Genomic DNA, 6,780 nt, shown 5'->3' with positions numbered 1-6,780 from the left:
ATGAAAAATGCGGCGTAATGGAGCGGTGCGACGCCTGGTGTCAAACGACCCCCTGTAAAGCGGACAACTCTGAAAATTGGTATTACACCTTATTACATCGGAACTTCGTTATTTTAGTAACCACATTATTCTGTTGTCTGTTGAGGACAAGTTAGTCTGTTGAGGACAAGTTTATCTCCAGAGCCACCAACAATGACTTCTGCTTATGCAAGGGAGCCCAAGGACATTCTCATAGCCCGCAGGATGCTTCGATTTCACGACACGACAGTGATGCAGTGACTTATGCACATGACGGAGGTGGAAAATTGAATGAATGGGAAATGGCAATAACGGTACTTGCGCTGAAGTGGGTACGGTGAATGGGGATTAAAGGGACCATCTCTTCCTCGGAGGTGTCTGTGAGCCGGACGCCAGTAATTTTCAACATGGTCTCACAGTCGAGTTGGCCAAGTTTCTCTTCCAAAGACAGCTTACTTATTAAATTAATAAGTTTTATACAGACACGCTCCCATGTTTCAGCACCCATGTGTAAAAAGAAACATGTCAACAGGTCTCTTAGGTGTGCTCGGCTTAATGGTAATGAATCGGGCGAATGGAATGGAAGATGTGCGTGATCATTGGATGCAAACTGAGTTGAGTATCATTGTCGTATCCATGACCCACATTTCTTTGAACAGCATTTTCAACAGAGGTTGGCCAAGAGGGCTGTGTGCATTTTGTCGCATTCTGCAGGTTCTTTCAGATCCCAGACGTTTAGCAGAATAACAATTATGCCACAATGATCAAGTTCTCGGGTAGATATCCGCTAAAGGACTGGCTAGTAAAAATAGTGCTTTAGCATAATCAATACTTTTAATTCTGCCATGAAATTTTTCAGCCACAGCAAAACTGCCTTTGCATCATTGTCATGATAGTCTCTCTCACTGCAAGTTTTCGGAATGTATCTTCCATCTGTGAGGTGTTGGTTTGTTGGTACTTGTTTGAAAATGAGACTGCTTCATGAAATTAGGTGAAATGCAGAAAAATTGAAGTACACACACCCTAATTTGCTTTTAAGGGTGTGGTATTACTTTCCACAATCCGTTATGAGTGTTATCTTATTTGTGGTAATGGTGTACGCTCTACTAAGTTTGGTACGCTGTTGCTCCAGCCAAGCTAGTACAGAAGGAGTATGGACATTTTGAAAAGGTTGGCTCCCTGTTTAGGAATAATTGGGGAGCACAAGGAACAACTGTTTGTACTCAGAGTACCTGGACTCCACTCAGTAGGAGGCCCTGAAAGAACAGTACTCCTTCTGTACATGATTGGTTGGAGTTTCGGTATCCCCCTGAGTTCCACCCGCCCAGACACATCTGTGTCATTTTCTCTGTTTGGTTTTCACCTCTGTTCACGGCACAGAAGTGATAGTGGTTATGCATAGTACTGTGGCTGATAAACATCAGTAAAATATGTGCCATCACACGAGCAACTCATTTGATGTCGATAAACACTTCCCTTATATTGCGAAAAGCAGTGAATGAAAATGAATTTCATCCAAGTTGCCTCTAGATTTTGTGCAGACGTAACTGCTTTCAAATAGGTTCTCCTTCCATTGTTTTCTGTGTATACCACAATGTGAAATGTCAGAAACTTGTCATGTGAATGACTCAGGCAGACCACATTATGGTGGGTGGGAAAGCATTGCAATGATGACTGCTGGTAGAATTTGAATCATCCATTGTACATCAATTTTTATGAACTAATTCCGCAGCCCTGGGCTGCTCATACACTTGTTGTATATTGCATGTGACTGAGAGCTATTTATATGTTGTGTAATGATTCCTTATAATGAGTTCGTGACAACTGCTATGAGCAGGTGCACTGCAACAAATGCATAGAATAAAGCAAATTCAGGGATCTTTCAGCAGAGTTGTACTGTGGGGGAACAGTTCTTTGGAACATCTAGACACTGGATGTGTTGCTATCGTGGACAAATACTGGTAGTGTCCTCGAGGGGATATGTACACCCTCTAGTACCGGGGAAAGTCTTGTAACTGCCTGATGCTTGGACATCATCTACATGCCAATGTGATCCACCCTCTGAGATGACAGCGGTATGGCTCCATCATGTGCATCATACGACCGTGTATAACCAGTATGATGGTTCATTCAGTTTATCTTTTTTTTTTTTTTTTGCTTTCGGTTTGTTACCGCATTACCGAATGCTCTGCAAAATAAACCTCTTGCGCTTCTTTATTGCCTTGAATTTTTTGTACACATGTTCGAGCACCGAACTGGTATATTTGCTACATACTGCACCCACTCCAACTAGCTGTCGCTAAAAGGAAGTTACGCACCACTTCCATAAGGTAAACCACAACGTTCTTGAACTGAAGCGATTTTCAACACGTATACATTCGGGACTATGATGTGAACGTCGCGTATGCAGTCCAGTCGCTATTTATAGTCAAGTAGTTCACGCTGCTCACACACCGTTCTGCATGACTTCGCCATACAGTTTAGACAGAATGTCTGCAATGCGAGCTTATGGGCTGCTTCACGACGATTTCCGGAAATGCTCACCAGCACGGACACAGTCTGTCTGTTTCTATTTCTTTGTACTTACTGCAGCCGCGCCCAAGTCATATCCTGTTGCAGAGTAGATCTAGTTTCCCAAAAAGAAACTCCGTCAGAATACATCCACCGCGTAGCCCATAACAACAAGCATTCCAGTGTTCCGAGTTGCGGGAAATGATACTGAAACTGAATGACATGACGCAAAATAATGGTTGTGAGCATGAAACACACAGTGAACAAACAAGTCCCGACGCTGTCTGGCTCCTTGCGCTCCTGACACATTTTTTTCAACGGCTCCGAATTTCGTTTCAGTTCGCTTATCCGTTATCCTCAGATGTGGATCGTTGTGTGGATTGCAGGGGCGGATTTTATGGCGGATTGTGGTGGATTGTTATGTCGGGCCCAGTGTTACACGCATGCAATGTGGTTGCCGCCGTTTGCGGCAGGAGCACGGATTCATTTCGAATACCTAGTACAGTGTTGCCCGTAATCTTTAATTGTAATTTTCTAATTAATTGCATCGTCGATTGGAATGAAACTCGCGCAGTTTTTGTCCTGGTGGGTTAAGTATCTGCGAGTTACGTTTCGGGCTGAATAACTTCGTTATTAACTTAGTTACATTTTTCACACGGTAACGTCGTAAGGAGTTCCGTTTGATGGGTAACTTCTCGATCTATGCATTCAACTCTGCATGCTTTTTGTACACTGCATAAAGTAAGATACTTTTGCCCTAGTGAATTTCTTGGGTGTTTTAAATGCATGCAAGTGAATTTCTAGAGGTGCATATTTTGGCCAAGATTAATGAATTTTTCACGCATGTGTGTTCAACCAGCTTTTAGTGCATATAAATCCGGCCTCTACATATGACGCATGCATTATTACTTTCTGGAGGTGTTCTGGGAAAGTTAAAAGTTGTATACTGTGCTATTTTCTGCTCTCAAATCAGGGCAGCCCATGCGTATGGCAGCTGAAGTCTTTCACCAGGGTAACATGCCAGGACAACTCCAGCAAGTGCTCTGCAGGCCACCTCTAAATTAAATGAACCTACCTTTGATGCACTATGTCCTCATGAGATTTTGTTCCTGCTACAACTCTGCGCTTTGTTTCACATTACCAAAAAATAACCCTACCAACCATTATCATACCAGTGGTGTACTACTGTGTTCAACCAGTTCATCTTGCTCTGGGCATCCTGCAAGCCTGTGCAGCTACTTCAGCCCTTATTTGCTGGTAACACTGGTGCCAATACAGTTGTTAGATGAGCTGTGTGACAGTGTAAAATCGAACAAATCCTGTGTTCTATTAAAAATAAAAATTATGCATGTATAGCATATTATGTGTATATGTATATGTTACGTCTTAGTTATTGTACTATTTGAACGAAATGTCGACATTTCAGCTGTTTGAGCCTGATGCCCTCGTCCATGACTCACATACAAGAGTGCCCACACCCTCGCAGGAGCCTGCGTAGCTGAGGACTCTGTCCCGGTGGCAAATGGAACAGTTCTTTTACAAAGAAAGCAGATTTCCGCCGGAAGACCAATAAGCAGTTTACTTGAAATAGTACCAATTACTTGTCGCTTTTTTTTTATTGCAAGCTATTGGGCATGCTACGTGAGTACTGGGGGTTTTCGCTTCGTTCCAGTTACTTCAACTGGTGACTTCAAGTTTACGTAACACAATAATATAAGATGGCAATGAAGCAGGCGAACTGGTGTAGTTAGATTGTGTCCCTCATCTTTAGGGTTATGGATGTATTACACAGTATTGGAAACCTGGTTGAACAATAAATTTGTGAAACGGCAAACAGTTACCAGAAATAACTTCGATGTGCAGTATACTCTTACAATACGCTGCAGTTGAGTTTCTGTAGGCATGCTGGTTGGCAATGCTAAATGTTCAGATTTACGACGTGCTTAACATTGAATACAGAATAGGTGAGTGCTCGTAAATAAATTATTGCATGAAACATATTCTTAGGCAAACAAGTCCTTCGACGGAAGGAAATACAGCCATCTGTAGAACAATAAATGCACAGTAAATCAAAATATCCTGAAGGCGCAAAGCTGCATTGAATAATAACAGTAATGATGACGAGGAACACGAGTTGAAGCAAAGTGAAACATTAGACCACCCAGTATTTTATGATAATTCAAACAAATCGTGCAAACAAATCGAGCAACAAAGGGGGTATCTTCCAAATATCACAGTCGCACTTCACAATGCACTTCCTTCGTTGTCAGATTGCCAACACGTAAACATAACTGCAACCGACGTAAATATAACTGCAACGCAAAGCAACCACCAGACACTTTCCATTGGTGACGGCGATACAACCAATACACGTTACAGTGAATCGCTAGGGCCCACGTAACCCGTCAGCAAAACTCTCAAAGCCATGGAGGTGCTTGAGTTCCTTGTTGTGAACGGCCGCAGAGCAGAGGACGAACACATTCGATGAAAAAGTATAGCTCACATATCATACTTGCCAGCTCAACTGTAGCAAATTTTTGTTTTGCGATTCACACGCAAAAAGCTGTTCATTATAGCGTGTTATCCGAACGCCTCCAACCAAGAAAACGTAATGCTTCAACTTCAACCCTCAAACGCGACTGTAGACCTTGTGACCTTCTATGTGCGACTGGATGGCGGCAGCCACAGCGGGCTCGCAGCATTACTTGCCATTGTGCGACACCGGTGACGTAACGGGGCACAGAAGTGCGGCCCATACAGTTACACCATCGACGGGAGAATGTGCGCGGTAGAGGAGGAACGCGGAAGAGACATTTCGAGCGAGCCCTCCTCACAGCGTGGAGCGATTTCGTCCGGAAAAATTTGTGGCATATTAGTTTCTCGGCGGCAAGAACAGTTTTCAGCGAAAGAAAAGTACGGGGGTTCGGGAAATGTCATAGTTCGTTTAATTACTTTTTTGCCGAAGGAACGAGTAATGTATTCAGTTACTTTTTTTTTGGGGGGGGGGAGGGTAACGTGTACAGCTTCAGATTGGAAACAGGATGTGTATGCTACATGTGAAACGAGAAACTTGAACGCGGGGATGGATATCTCCACCGAAAAAAGCGCTGTCCTTCCGTTTACTCGAAGAGAGATGCGGAGGTTCCAACTGCGGATTGGGGATTGCCCCCTCATACAAGTCAAGTTTCACAGGTTCCTGGGTGTTATCCTGGACCGCAACCTGTCGTGGCGAAGGCACATTGACTTCATCATCTCAAAGGCTCAGCGCTGGGGGAATGTGATTCGCCACTTTGCCGGCGTGCGCTGGGGCTGCACTGCGCGGGATCTTCTTGTGCTCCACAAAACTCTGGTTCGCGGCTCCCTGCTATACAGCTTGCCCGTATTGCACGGTATATCAGCCACGTCTGAGCACAAGCTTCGGTGTACACTGGCACGCAGCCTGCGGACGTGCCTTGGTGTCCCGCGCAGCGCTGAGACACGGATGGTGATCGCCGACGCGGGGGAAATACCCATCGATGTCCTCCGCCGAAGAGAAACCATCCGACACTACCTACGGTTGCTCGCTCACCACCGACGTCATCCTCTGGTTCAAAAGCTACGTAGGCGGAAGAACAGTAAACTCTCGCTATGTGTTACAGCAACATCTGGAAACATCCCTAGCTTCACTGTTGCCCCGACCGCCCCTTCAGTGGCACCATGGACACTGCCGAGCCCATCCCTCTCGACACACATCCCTGGCCTCCTGGGGCCGAAGAGCCAGATCCCCGTTTCGGTTCTCAAGCAGTCTACTTTGGAAATGATGGATACAAACTACAGAGGCCGCACGGCTGTGTTCACAGATGGTTCGTCTACGTCGGATGGCTCCTCCGCTGCCTTTGTCATACCGCAGGAGTCACTATCATGTGGGTTCCGCCTGTCAAATCGCACTTCGTCGACCTCTGCGGACCTGTATGCCATCTTGTTATCTCTAAAGTATGTCTCAAAGTACCCTCCCCGTTCCTGGGTGATATACACCGACTCAAAATCAGCCCTGCAATGTGTAGGAACCATGGGTATCCGCGGCTCGTTGGCCCCGGTGGTTGTTAGTATCCTGACGGCGCTCAAGGTTCTCGGCGAACAGGGACACCGGGTGACCCTACAGTGGGTCCCCGGCCACAACGGCATTCAGGGCAACGAAGAGGCAGATTTGGCGGCTGCTGCGGCCCACCGTATCTCCAGAGCCCTGCCCATTATCCTCTCCAACGGGGATAG

This window comes from Ornithodoros turicata, chromosome 8, assembly GCF_037126465.1.
Source record: "Ornithodoros turicata isolate Travis chromosome 8, ASM3712646v1, whole genome shotgun sequence".
In the NCBI taxonomy this organism is placed as follows: Eukaryota; Metazoa; Arthropoda; class Arachnida; order Ixodida; family Argasidae; genus Ornithodoros; species Ornithodoros turicata.
The sequence above is the reverse complement of the archived record's forward strand: the minus strand, read 5'-3'. Positions refer to the sequence as shown.